The 15,545-nt window shown below is 40.5% G+C and overlaps 1 pseudogene; it reads right to left on the reverse strand.

Annotated features, from left to right (window-relative positions):
- Nucleotides 1–3,680: 3,680 nt before the first annotated feature.
- Nucleotides 3,681–7,529, reverse strand: LOC114492025 (annotated as a pseudogene).
- Nucleotides 7,530–15,545: the final 8,016 nt, after the last annotated feature.

A 15,545-nucleotide genomic window follows, 5' to 3' on the forward strand; every position in this document is an offset into this window, starting at 1 on the left:
TGGGTACAGGAAATATTGGGAAGAACACTTTGTAAAGTATATGACTGTTTAACCACTATGTTGTACACCTGAAACCAATACACAATGATTGAAAGTAAACTAATAGAAAAAAAAAGTTCGAATCCTGCTCAACTTCAGTCAAGATGGCAGCAGATGGCTTGCCACTTTGCACTTTGCACAATTTTGCACTCAAAATTACAATTAAAATATAGACAACTATCACACAGAACCGTCAGAAATTTAGTTCAATAGAAGTCTGACACCTACAGAATTAAAGAAACCACATCCATCCAGACTGGTGGTACGGGCACAGACAGAATGGGCTGGTCTGCATCCACCTGTGGTGGATAAAAATGCAGGAGGGATATCAGGAAGGAGAGTCCCAGGCCCCCCAGTCCAGGGTTCCAGTGCCAGGAAGGTAAGTCTCCATTTGCTGCAGTGGGGACTGAATCGGTGTAATAAAACTGCTGGAGTCCCAAGCAATTACTCTTAAAGAACCCACACACAGACTTACTCCATCAGAGCTCCAGGACCAGAGTAGCAGCTTGAAAGGCATCAGTGACATACAGAGAGGTACTGAAGTGTCTGACATCAAGGTGAGAGCTCGGGGACAGCTTTCACCCAGACAGAAAGGCAGGCAGAGGCCACTGCCCCTTTTCTGAACCCTCCCCCGACAGAGCCACAGCCAGCAAGTGGGTGCCATATCTGAGATTCCATCAACCTGGCTAACACTGTTTGATCTGCCTGGGAGATCCCCAGAGACTCATCCCAGTCAACTTACAGGCCCAAATATTATGTTAATAATTAATTAACAGATTTTCCATGTAAATGGCTGGTCTCAGTTCAAGCTTCACAGTGTCCTAAATCCTTTCAAATAAGCAACAGCTGATCTCAGTTAATCCCTAGCCCCAGTACTTCCTTCTAATAGGCCCCAGGCTTGGCACTAGCAGCAGCCAGCCTAGATTCAGAGTTTGACTCTGCCTGGAAATCTCTAACCTCACCAAAAGTAACAGCGATCTGCAGATTGCTTAAGAGCTCATGCAGGGTGCCCAGACAGAACACAGGTAGTGGCTTACCTTGGCTTGCACTATCCACTGGACAGCTACAGATGATATCAGAGCACCACCACCCGGCTCCTGCACAGTTGATCCTCCACAAAAAGCAGAGGTTGGTTGTCAGTGGTCACAACCAGTCCTTGCAACTGACTAGCCTGGATAAACCCCTCCCTTTGACCTGCCAACAACAATCAAGGGTCAACTACAAGAGGAGAGTATACTCAGCCCACACAAAGGGCACACCTTGAATACCCAGCTTAGGTGATAGGGAAGGATGTGCCACTGGACCCTACAGGACACCTACTACATTAGGCCATGCTACCAAGACACGAAGTCATAGCAGCTTTACCTAATACACAGAAACAGATACAAGGAGGATGCCAAAATGAGGAGACAAAGAAACATGGCCCAAATGAAGGAACAGATCAAAACTTCAGAAAAAGGACTAAACAAAATGGAGATAAGAAATCTATCAGATGCAGAGTTCAAAACACTGGTTATAAGGATGCTCAAAGCCCTGGCTGGTGTAGCTAAGTGGACTGAGTGCCAGCCTGCAAATTAAAAGGATCCTAGCTTGATTCCCAGTCAGGACACATCCCTGATTTGTGGGCGAGAGGCAACTGATCAATGTATCTCTCACACATGGATGTTTCTTTCCCTCTCTTTTTCCCTCCGTTCCCACCTCTCCAAAAATAAATAAATAAAATCTTTTTTAAAAAACGGATGTTCGAGGTTAAAGAAATATTAAGAATCCTCCCTGTTTATGCCCAAGCTGTGACATTTTATTGTTAAGAATGAAATATAGGTGTGCTCTCTCCCGGAGAAAACTATCCCCTCTCCACGGAAGACTGAGCACCATTTTTAACTCAGTACCTGTAAACACTGATTGTTTCCTTGTGGAAGAACTGGCTATTCCTCCGGAGAAAATGGTTAGTCAACTGAGTCATGAAAGGCCCTTGGCGTGTAGCCACTTTTGTCTAAAAAATGTTTAAACAGAGGCCCCAAAGTGAAAATTTGGAATCCCACCCAAGAGAAGGATGCTTCGTTCAGAACTGTTCCCGAACAAACCCTGAATACAGCTGCCTCCGGGATTCCCCAGTGTCTGTGTTCGGGTGTTGGTGTTTTTCCCATCTGGTGATGTATGTTCTTAATTCTTGCTTTCTCTTTGCTCTTGCTCAATAAATTGCTTAACTATTCACCTTTGACTTAGGGTTTTTATTGTCTGTGAATCCAAACCTCCAAATTAAGTGGCTATGATCTCATACATGCTCCTTAACAGCACAGTACTTCATGAGAACCTCAACAACATAAAAAAGACCCAGCCCTGGCTGGTATGGCTCAGTATATTGAGTGCTGGTCTGTGAACCAAAGGGTCACTGGTTCAATTCCCAGTTAGAGCACATGCTTAGGTTGCAGGCCAGGTCCCCAGTAAGGGGTGCATGAGAGACAGCCACACATTGATGTTTCCCTCTCTTCTTCCCTTCCCCTCTCTCTAAAAATAAATAAATAATATATTTAAATAAAAAGATCCAGTCAGAAATGAAGAATACACTCATTGAAATAAAGAACGATTTACAGGGAAACAACAGTAGAGTGGATGAAGCCAAGAATCAAATCAACGACCTGGAACATACAGAAGCAAAAAACAACCAATCAGAACAACAAGGAGAAAAAAGAATCCAAAAAAAATGAGGAGAGTATAAGCAGCCTCTGGGACAACTTCAAGATGTCCAACATTCACATCATAAGGAGTGCCAGAAGGAGGAGAGAAAGAACAAGAAATTGGAAATCTATTTGAAAAAATAATGAAAACCCTTCCCTAATTGGTAAAGGAAATAGACATGCAAGTCCAGGAAGCACAGAGAGTCCCACACAAGATGGATGCAAAGAGGCCCACGGCAAGACACATCATAATTAAAATGCCAAAGTTAAAGATAAAGAGAGAATCTTAAAAGCAGCAGGAAAAAAGCAGAGAGTTGCCTACTGGGGAGATCCCATAAGACTGTCAGCTGATTTCTCAGAAGAAACTTTGCAGGCTAAGATTCCAGATTGCCAAGAAATATGCACAGTGATGAAAGACAAGGACCCACAGCCAAGATTGCTCTACCCAGCAAAGCTATCATTTAGAATCAAAGGGCAGATATAGAGCTTCCCAGACAAGAAAAAACTAGAGTTTATCATTACCAAGCCATTATTATATGAAATGTTAAAGGGACTTATTTAAGAAAAAGATCAAAACTATGAAATGGCAATTAATATTTATCTACCAACAATTGGATCTAAAAAACAAGCTAAGCAAACTAGAACAGAGATAGAATAGCAGAGAGTGTTTTAATGGTTGCCAGATGGGAGGGAGGTCTTAGGAAATATATGAAGAGTTGAGGGGATTAAGAAGTATAAATAGGTAGTTACAGAATAGCCATGGGGATGTACAGTACAGTATAGGAAATGGAATAGCCAAAGAACTTAAATGCATGACCCATGGACATTAACAATGGTGTGGGGATTGCCTGACAGAGTGGGGTTGCTGGGTGGATGGGGGCAAAAAAGGAAAAATCAGGACAACTGTAATAACATAATCAATAAAACATAATTAAAAAGGAAAAAGAAAAAAATGTCCACATTCTAATTGTGAAAGCAGAAGAGCCTGTTGCCGATGAAGGCTTACAGTCTAGGCTCCTTGGGGTAATACAGGTATGAAATAGCCATGGACATGTCAGAGTTTTGACTGAGTCTCAGCAGCCAATATTGGCTGCTGTTCTGCTGCCTTTCTGCTCCCTTGGCTGTGCCAGAGGCCACGGTGGCCCCCATCTCTCTTCCTCTTCTCTTATCTGGGCAGATGGGTCATTCAGGCAGCAGGTCTCACTGTTTACACCATCCACATTGACCAGCTCCAGTGGGGTGCCTCCGCTGGAGACAGCCATGCCTCCATGCAAAAGCGTGACCATTTTTAGCACCTCCTAGCAAGACTTTTGGGTCACCTCAGGGTCAATGACCTATAAGTTTCTAACCCACTCCGAGATGTCACTTAGCAAGGAGACCCCATTATCCCTGGTGGGCCAGGAATGGGCTCAGAAGTTGGCTTCAAGGGGTAGGCTCCACTACTGTATCTCCTATGGTCACAACAGACTTTGAACTTTCAGACTCCAGGGGACTCCTGTGGAGCAGATACTGGTGGTTGGGGTAGGGCTACTGACACTTCCAAGTTCCATTGACTGCCTGTACTTCCCTGAGAGCAGCTGCAGGGGCAGCCCCTAAAAGGTAATTTTATTTTTTTTTATTTTTTAAAACATTTTATTCATTTATTTTTAGAGAGAGGGGAAGGAAGGAGAAAGAGGGAGAGAAACATTAGTGTGTGAGAGAAACATCAATTGGTTGCCTCTTACATGCCCTCAACTAGGGACCTGGCCCACAACCTATGCATGTGCTCTGACTAGGAATCAAACCAGTGACCTTTTGGTTCACAGGCTGACACATTCAATCCACTGAGCCACACCAGCCAGGGCTAAAAGATCATTTTAATTACTGTGTCACCTGTTTTGCTTTTACACCACTGAAGTAGGTAGGAGGGATTTGAGAGTTCCCATATGTAGATACATAACCACATTTAAATCTGCTTCTTTAATTACCAAAATCTAAAGGATTTACTATAACTAGCTGAAAAGGACCACATCATTAATCATGGGCTCTTAACATATAAGAGGAAGGCAAAATGATTAAAATGGTTTCTGTTCTGAGGGTCATGGAAGGAGCCTGAGGAAGGAACATAGGTTCACAACTATCTACAAGGGTGAAATAAGTGTTGTAATGGTCTTCATGCCACAAACACTTACTGATCAGGTACTATATACTAACCATTGTGTCAGATACTAAAGGTAAAGCAGTGAACAGGAGAGACAGAATTGCAGCTGGGAGAAACTGGAGGTAAGGGCACAATACAACTATACTGTATAACTTAATGAGGATTTTTAATTAGGGCTGTAGCAGTAGAAATGGGAAGAGATGAATTTTGATAGTCCCACTCCTTTTTCTAACAAAAACATTTTTAATTTTTTTTGATATTAAAGAGAGGGGACAGTGACTAGAGGTGAAAGAGAAAGAAATATCAATTTGTGCCCTGACTGGGGTGGTTCAGTTGGTTGGGTGTCATCCTACAAAGTGGAAGTTTGCCAGTTTGATTCCTGGTCAGGGCACATGGCTGGGTTATAGGTTTGTTTGGTCCTGGTTGGAATGCATATGAGGGGCAACCAATCAATGTTTCTCTTTCATATAGATGTTTTTCTCCCCTTTCCCCCTCTCTTCCCCTCTCTCTAAAAATAAATAAATAAAACCTTTAAAAAAAATCATTTTGTTTTTCACTGATTTATGCATTCATTGGTTGCTTCTTGTATGTTCCCTGGCTGGGAATCAAACTCAAAACTATGGGGCATCAGGATGATAGGACTACGCTCTAACCAACTTGGCCAGGGAGAGTTCACAATCTTGAGGTGTAGTTAACTAATTTGGTGAGGGGCAATAAGAACTCTTGGAAGGCCTGTTTTACAAATTTGAGTGATGGTGCCATTCATAGGAAAATGAGTTAGCAAGAAAGAGGTGCTTGACGCACAGTGGAGAAGGTACTGCATTTGACACTGGTCCTGTTAAATCTCAGGCATTACTGGACAGAATAGGCCTAGAACTCTGAAAAGAAAGACAAGAGGAATTATTAAGGAAGACAGATGTGAAGTCATCTAATAGCTGAAGTTGCAGGAGCAGGGACATTTAGAGGAAAAGAGGAGAGTGATTTTTTATTATTAAAATTCCATGGAATCTAATGAACAAGCTAAGTTACAAGCAAAATGGAGATAGATTCATAAGTAGAGAGCAGGCTGACAGCTCTTGAGGGGGAGGTTGTTAGGGGGCGGAGAGATCAAGCAAAAAAGAAAAAGAGCTATGGACGTGGACAGACAGAGTAGAGATTGTGTGGGAGACAGGGGTGGGTGGAGGTGGCAGAGGGAAGTGAGGATAAGTGGTAATGGAAAAATACAATAAAAATGAATTATTAAAAAGAAAATTTTAAATATTTATGAAAGAGCGGTATGATTAATAATGTTCATAAACTCACCACTCCACTTCAGCAATTATCAATTCATGACCACTCTACATCTGTATATTCATTTACACCAACTCCAAATATTTTTTAATGAAATATCAGATGTCATGTCATTTCATCTATAACTAAATATTTTGGAATGTATAAATATACACACACAACCGCAATAAAGACTTAAACATATTTTTTTAATCCTCACCCAAGGACACTTTTTCTTTTCTTTTTTAAATTACTTTTTATTGATTATGCTATTACTGTTGTCCTGATTTTTCCTCTTTTGCCCCCCTCCACCCAGCAACCCCACTCCCTCAGGCAATCCCCACACCATTGTTCACATCCATGGATCATGCCTATAAATTCTTTGGCTACTCCATTACATCCTCATGATTATTCTGTAACTACCTATTTGTACTTTTTAATCCTCTCACCTCTTCATCCATTCTCTGCCTCCCCACGCCCATCTGGCAACCATCTGGTAACTAACATCTTTTGCTGCTTTTAAGAGTCTCTCTTTACCTTCAACTTTAGGCCTTTTATTTTAGTTTATTTTAAGGATTTTATTTATTTATTTTTAGAGAGAGGGAAAGGGAAGGAGACAGAGGGACAGAAGCATTGTTGTGTGAGATATCGGTTGCCTCTCACACACCCCCAACTGGAAACCTGGCCAGCACCCAGGAATGTCACCTGACTGGGGAATCAAACCAGTGACCTTTCAGGTCACATGCGGGCACTCAATCCATTGAGCCACACCAGCCAGGTCATGGCCTTTTATTTATGATGTGTCTTGGAGTGGGCCTCTTTGCATCCATCATCATTAGGATTCTCTGTGCTTCCTGGACTTGTATGTCTATTTCCTTCACCAAATTAGGGAAGTTTTCTTTCTCTATTTTTTCAAATAGATTTTCAATTTCTTGTTCTTTCTCTTCTCCTTTTGGCACCCCTATCATGTGAATGTTGGACAAGTTATTATTTTTGTGGTAACAAGAACCTGTTATCATAGGTAGTTAGCTAGTTATTAATAACAAAGAGAAACAAAAAGTATTAGACGCTGAGTTTAATAAACCAGGTAGCATAACCCTCTTTGCTTCACCAGGAAGCCACAGTTTTACACTCCAGGGGATTACAGCATTTATTCTGCCTTTCAGTACCTGATTGTCAGGGGGCACATGGGGACGTGCTTGACCCGTCAGTCAAACTAGGGGATGAACCCATCAAAAAGCCCACAGAACCTTGAGAAGTTGACTGGTCCTTTAAAAAAAGATGAACCTTGTTCATCTCGAACCCAAGCTAATATAATCCCAGGGGAACAAAGAAGTATGCGCTCTCACTCTCTCTCACCCATACTCACCCCATGTACTCACACATTCTCTCTCCACAAACATGTGGCCTTAGCAGCTGCATGGCCAGCAGCCACACAGACTCTGCTACTGGAGCAGTGGGAACAAGCTAAACTCCTTGGTTGGGGACTGAGACCACTTAGCAGCCACCTGTGGACTCCAAAGGACTGACCTTTAATATGAAGCAGAAACTCTGGACACTGGCATTTGCTTTGGTCTTGCTGAGGACAGAGTTAGACTTTTTTTTTAATTAAAGATTTTATTTATTTTTAGAGAGAGAAGGGAAGGAGCTAGAGAGAGAGAGAAACATCAGTGTGTGGTTGCTGGGGGTCATGGCCTGCAACCCAGGCATGTACCCTGACTGGAATCGAACCTGCGACACTTTGGTTTGCAGCCTGCGCTCAATCCACTGAGCTACGCCAGCCAGGCAGAGTTAGACTTTCCATGATGAGACAGACAGAGATGGGACATTGGAAACCCAGGAGGCAGCTTCTATTTCTACTCAGATAAATTACCTTGCCACACCACAATCTCTCATGTGTGGGTACTTGGAATGCTTTTCTTGTGATCCCATGGAAGAGTCTGATTTCTACCAACAACAAATCAACCAATTAATGCATAAATAAGTGGAAAACAAATTGATGTTTCTCATTCTCTCTCTCTCTCTCTCTCTCTCAAATCAGTAAGTTAAAAATTTAAAATACCCACTGAAAAGAGGACAGACTTTTAAGGCAGTTAAAGATTCTACTCTCATCTCTATAATACTGTGGCCTTAGGCAAGTCAGTTAACCCCTGTGACTCTTAGTTTCCTTATACATATGTGAAGTAGATACAAAAGTAACTTATGAAGATGTTCTGAAAATTGGGAAATAACTCTTCCCTGGAGGGAAGTGACATGAACTAATGGGATAAAAGTGGGGTGAGTGACCTGGGAGTCCAGAAAGACCTGCAGATTCAAGGGCTCTATCTGTCAGCTATTGATGCTCTACCAATAATGGGAGAAGTCAAAGGCTAGGGTCTGAAACCTGGTAAGATGGGAAAAGAGAGCCTCAAAAGGAAGTACCAGGATAAAAAAATTCACCCCTGATGAACATGGATGCAAAAGCCCTCAACCTCAAAATATTAGCAAACCAAAATGAACAATACAATAAAAAGATAGTACTCCATGATGAAGTGGGATTTAGTCCAGAGATGCAAGGATGGTTCAACATCCATCCATCAATCAATGTAATACACCACATTAATAAAATTAAGGATAAAAATCATATGATCATCTCAATAGATGCAGAACAAGGAATTGACAAAGTTCAATATTCATTTATGCTCTGACCAGTGTGTCTTAGTTGATCGAGCATATCGTCCTGCAAAGTGAAAAGATGCTGGCTCGATTTCCAATTAGGGCACATGCCTGGTTGCAGGTTCAGTCCCCAGTCAGGGCTCATGTGAGAGGCAACCAATAGATGTTTGTCTCTCACATCAATGGTTTTCTCTCTCTCTTCCCCTCTCTCTAAAAATAAATTTAAAAAATGTTTTAAACATTCATTTGTGATAAAAACTCAACAAAGTGGGTATAGAGGGGACATACTTCAACATAATAAAGGCCATTTATAAAGAGCAGGCCTTGCTTGGGAGAGCAGGGTACCAAAATAAATAGGTAAATAAATAAATGAATGAAATGAAATGCAATAAAGGCCCACAGCTAACATCCTACTAAACTGAAAAACTAAAAGCTTTTCCTCTAAGAGTAGGAACAATTAGGATGCCCATTCTCCTTTCTTTTATTTAATATAGTACCAGAAGCCCTAGCCAGAGCAATTAGGCAAGAATAAAAAATATAAGGCATCCAAATTGGTATGGAAAAAGTAAAACTGTTACTATTTTCAGATGACATGATATTATATACAGAAAACCCTAAAGACTCCACATAAAAATCCTATTAGAACTAATAAATGAATTCAGTAAAGTCGCAGGATACACTATCAATATGCAAAAATTTTTGCATTTCTATATAGCATTTCTATACTTTAACAATGAAATATCAGAAAGAGAAATTAAGAAAACTATCTCATTTATAATTGCATCAATAAGAATAAAATACCTAGGAATAAATTTAACCAAAGGTTGATGAAAAAAAACCCTAGCAAGGTAGCCCATTTGGTTAGAGCATCATCCCAATATGCCAAGGTTGAGGTTTGATTCCTAGCCAGAGCACATACAAGAATCAACCAAAGAATGCATAAATAAGTGGAAAAACAAATCTCTCTCTCATCTCTCTCTCTCTCTCTCTCTCTCTCTCTCTCTCTCTCATCTTTCTCTCTATCTCAAATCAATAAATAGCCCTGACTGGTGTAGCTCAGTGGATTGAGTGTGGGTTATGAACTAAGGGGTCGCCAGTTTGATTCCCAGTCGGGCACATGCCTGGGTTGTGGCTAGGTCCCCTGTTGGGGGCATGTGATAGGCATCCACACATTGATGTTTCTCCCCCTCTCTTTCTCCCTCTCTTCTCCTCTCTCTAAAACTAAATAAAATCTTTTAAAAAATAAAATCAATCAATAAAAAATTTTATAGACTGATGAAAAAATTAAAAATACAAATAAATGGAAAGATACTCTTTGCTCATAGATTGGGAATATTAATATTGTTGAAATGTCTGTATAACTCAAAGCAATCTATAAATTTAATGCATCCCTATCAAAATTCCAATGGCATTTCTTACAGAAACAGAACAATCCCCAAATTTGTATGTAGCCATAAGAGGATCCCAAGTAGCCAAAGCAATCTTGAGAAAGAACAAAGTTGGAGGCACCATCCTCTCTTATTTCAAACTATATTACATAGCTATAGTAATCAAACAGTATAGTGCTGGCATAAAAACAGATACCTAGATCATAGGAACAGAATAGAAAACCCAGAAATAAACCCATGCATATACATTCATTCATTTACAACAAAAAGAAAAGGATACTCTCTTTAATAAATGATGTTAGGAAAACAGGACAGCTACACTAAAGAATGAAACTAGACTACTATCTTACACCATACCTAAAAATTAACTCCAAATAGATTAAAGGTTTGACTGTAAGACCTGAAACCATAAAACCCCTGAATGAAAACAGGTGGTGAGCTTGACATTGGTCTTAGCAATGACTTTTATATCTCACTTCAAAAGTAAAGGCAAAAAAGCAAAAATAAACAAGTGGGACTACATCAAGCTGAAAAGTTTCTGTACAGCAAAGGAAACCACCAACAAAATGGAAAAGCAGCCTAGTGAGTGGGAGAAAATATTTACTAATAATGTATCTGGTAAGTTGTTAATATCCAAAATATATAAAGAATTCACAATTCAATATTAAAACCAAACAACCCTATTTTACAATGGGCAGAGGATCTGAAAAGACATGTTTCCAAAGATGACATACAGATGACCAGCACGCACGTGAAAAGGGGCTTGACATCACTAACCATCAACAAAATGCAAGCGAAAACCATAATAAGAGATCACCTCACACCTGTTAGAATGACTATCATCACAAGAAATAACAAGTGTTAACAAAGATATGGAGAAAAAGGAACTCTCGTGCACTCTTGGTAGAAATGTAATTTGATGCAGCCACTGTAGAAAACAGTATAGAACTACCAGATGACCCAGCAATTCCATTTCTAGGTAATTATCTGAAGACAATGATAATACTGATTCAAAAAGATGTATGTGCCTTGGCTGGTATGGCTCAGTTGGCTGAGCATTATCCTGCAAACCGAAAGATTAATTCTCAGTCAGGGTACATGCCTGGGTTGCCTGCCCTTCCTGGTTGGGGTGCGTGGTAGAGGCAACTGATCTATGTTTCTCTCCCTCTCTTATTTCCTCCCTACCCCTTTCTCTAAAAATAAATGAATAAAATCTTTTTAAAATATGCACCACTGTGTTCATTGCAGCATTATTTACAATATGGAAACAATCTAAATGTTTATCTATGGATAATGGAAAAAGTATAATACAACTCAGTCAATAAAAGAACAAAATGAGTCCTGGCTGACGTAGCTCAGTGGATTAAGTGCTGGCTGCAAACCAGAGTTGCCAGTTCAATTCCCAGTCAGGGAACATGTCTGGGTTGCAGGCCAGGTCCCTGGTGGGGGCCACCAGAGAGGCAACCACACATTGATTATTTCTTTCTCTCTCTTTCTCCCTCCATCCCCCTTTCTAAAAATAAATAAATTATTTAAATTTTTTAAAAAAGAACAAAATGAATTATTCTTATTCAGCCATAAAAAAATGAAATCTTGCCATTTGTGACAACATGGATGGACCTTAAGGCATTATGCTACGTGAAAATAAGTCAGACAGAGAAAGACAAATACCATATGATCTCACTTATGTGTGTAATGTTAAAAAAATTAAGTCATAGATGCTGAGAACAGATTGGTGGTTGTGAGAAGGGGGATGGGTGAAGGGGATCAAAAGGTACAAAATTTCAGCTTTAAAATAAATAAGTAATTGTGATGTAATGTACAGCATGGTGACTACAGTTAATAATACTATATTGCATATTTGAACTTGCTAAGAGAGTAGATCTTAAAAGTCCTCATCACACACACAATTTTTTTGTAGCTATACATGATGATGGATGTTAACTAGACTTATTGTGATCATTTTGCAGTGTATACAAATACCAAGTCATTATGTTGTACATTTGAAACTAATATGCTTTGTGTCAACTACACCTCAATAAAAAAATTTACCACTGTTCCCCATTCTTTCCTCTGCCTAATCACAAATACTTGCCAGTAGGCAACAGAACCAGAATTCTCAACTGATGATGAAGGTTCATCTGCCCCAGGACTACAGAAAGGTTAGGGGATGGGTGGGATCCCCATGAACTGGAGCCAAGGACAAAGGATGTAATGGTCCAGTTGAGACAGGAGAGCCTGAAAGCCAGGGTGGTCCTAACAGCCAAGAATTTTCCTGTACCCTCCCACCCCACCCCAACAAAAATTAATTAAAAAAGACTGAGAATCAAAAAGTAGGAGGTGCCTCTCCAAAGAGGACACCCACATGGCCAACAGATATATGAAAAGATGCTCAGCATCACTGATTATCAGAGAAATGAAAATTAAAACCATATTGATATATCACATCTGTTGGAATGGCTATCATCAATAAATCAACAAACAAGTGGTGGCAAGGATGTGGAGAAAGGGGAACCTTTTGCACTGTTGGTGGGAATGCAGATTAGTGCAGCCTCTGTGAAAAACAGTATGGAGATACCTCAAAAAAATTAAAAATGGAACTGCCTTTTGACATAGTGATCCCACTTATGGGAATATATCCAAAGGAACTTAAAACATTAATTGAAAAGGATATAAGCACCCCTATGTTCACTGCAGCATTATTTACAATCACCGAGATATGGAAGCAGCCCAAGTGTCCATCAGTAGATGAGTGGATAAAACTATGGGACATTTACACAATGGAATATTACTTGGCTGTAAAAAATGAGAATTTTTTACCATCTGATAGAGTATGCTAAATGAAATAAGCTAGTCAGAGAAAGACAAATACCATATGATTTCACTCACATGTGGAATCTAATGAACAAATTGAACTAACAGGCAAATTAGAGACTGAATCATAAAGAGCAGGATGATAGCTGAGGGGAGTGGAGGGATTCAGCAAAAGGGTAAAAGGACTCATGGACATGGACAACGGTGTATAAGGGAACTAAATGGTAATGGAAAAATACAATAAAAACAATCATTAGCAAAATAAATAAAAACGAAAAGTGGGAGGTGCCTCATCTGTCCTGTTCATCATTAGACCTATTGGGTCTGGCATAGCACCTGCCACACCTTAGATAAATAAAGCTTTGTTGAATGGGGGAGCTGAGGATCCCGTCCTGCAGGGGTGCTGGCAGTCACTCTAGGTTAGGGTTTGAGTAGATGGGGTGAGAAAGAGGGGCTTTTGTACACTGTGTGAAGGGGCAGTGTCCTAGAGACTCATCTCCTTCAATCTAGGCTTTTTTTCTTTGTGGTTTGTTTGGGGAATGGGGAAGTCATTTATTTTTCTTAGATTCCTAGTGAACATAGTATCTTTTTTTAAAGATTTTATTTATTTATTTTAGAGAGGGAAGGGAGGGAGATAGAGAGAAACATCAATGTGCAGTGGCTGGGGGTCATGGCCTGCAACCCAGGCATGTACCCTGACTGGGAATCGAACCTGACACTTTGGTTTGCAGCCCAAGCTCAATCCACTGAGCTACACCAGCCAGGGCTTGAACATAGTATCTTAAATGGAAAAGAAAACTGTCCGTTACCAGGCCAGGACAACTGGGTAATCAAAATTTCTTCATTAATAAAATAAGTTTGGACTATGTAATTTCTGAGATCCTTCTCAGCCCCAAAGTTCTATGATTCTAAATACATAAACTAAAAGTTAAAACGGGGAAATAGGGCATTCATTCAACAAATATGTGTTACTATGACTTTGCACTAAGAACAAAGGATACAAGATGAATAAGGCAGTCTGCACTCAGGGAGCATAAAGCCAAGTGAGAGAATAAACACTTAATACTTAGAACACTGTGTAATCTTTGTAAGGTTACATTTCTTGAGCACCAAGTGCCATTTCATGCACTTGACAATTTAATCTCACAATACTATTAGATAGGTATTTTTATCATCCCCACTTCTCAGCTAAAGAAACTAAGATATACGGAGGTTAAATAATTTGTCAGTATGTGGTAGAGCAAACAATCTGGATTTAGGGTCCATGTTCAATAACATAGCAATGAAGCACCAACAATGAAAGATTCAGGAGGAGTATGGAGGGCACTCAGACTTTTTTTTTTGCTACAAGTTCCTGCAAATATAGTGGCAAGTGGATTTTTATCACATTTTTTTTTGGTCTTCGGTGAGGTCCTCATCAGTTTAAGATAGTGTAGCCATGAGAAAAACCATTTCTTTGCAGTCCACAGGGAGCTGAATTCAAATTCCAGGTTTACCACTTAGCTAGTGAATTTTTTTTTAACCTAGTGAAGTTGACCAAGTCTAAGCCTCATTACATAACAGGAGAAACAACCAGTTTCATTGAAAGGTCAGGATTAAATATTAAGTTGAGCCACTGTTTCTGGAGGTCAAAACAGAGGTGGAATCTAACAAAATAGCATTCCTTTGTGCCTGCAATTTAAAACAAAAAACAAAAACAACTCCAGCTCTAAATTCTTTTCTCTTATGCTGTGTAAGGCATAGTCTAAGTGTTTGTATGGCCCTAAGGGCTCAGAAGTTGCATTAGTCATCTTGACTGGTGTGGCTCAGAGGGTTGGGTGTCCTCCCACAAACCCATGGGTTGCCAGTTAGATTCTCTGTCCCATACCTGGGTTTTGAGCCAGGTCCCCTGTTGTGGGCGTGCGAGGGCAACCAATCACTCTCCCGCATGTTGCTGTTTCTTTCTTCCTCCCTTCCCCTCTCTCCAAAGATAAATTAAAAAAAAAAATCTGCATTAGCCTCCGAACAGCCTCACGAGATTTGGCAGTTCCTCCAAAGATCTGGACCTTCTTTCCAGCCAACTACAATCACATCCCTTGGGGGCCAGAGATGTCATAAGCCACGACAGCTCCATACTCTACCTACCACACACAGACTCAGCGCGCACTTTCACCATTCTTTCTACATCCTATTTTACCCTTGTTTGTCGCTCGATGTACGAGGAGTTAGTGACGTTGGTTCCGTTTTAAAATGTGGCAAGTGAGGCCGACAGAGGGTCTGGCCTCGTCCAAGGTCTGACACAGCGTTCAATTTAAATATGGTTCAACTTAATATTTAATCCTGACCTCCCAATGAAGCTGGTTGTTTATTCCTGTAAGGTGGGTTAGGCGTTAGTTCGATCAGCCCGGTTACTGCCTTTAGTTACGTGACCTCTGCAAAGTCCTTGATCCTGTCTTGGGCCCGTTGCCTTTTCTGGATAAGAGTGCTAATACCGCCCTTTCTCATACAGTTCTTTTCGGTTCAACCCAGGCTTTCCCGTGTCCGTTCTTGGGGACCTCCGGATGTGGTGATAGGATGCGCAAT

The sequence above is a fragment of the Phyllostomus discolor genome, chromosome 1, assembly GCF_004126475.2.
Source record: "Phyllostomus discolor isolate MPI-MPIP mPhyDis1 chromosome 1, mPhyDis1.pri.v3, whole genome shotgun sequence".
NCBI classification, from domain to species: Eukaryota; Metazoa; Chordata; class Mammalia; order Chiroptera; family Phyllostomidae; genus Phyllostomus; species Phyllostomus discolor.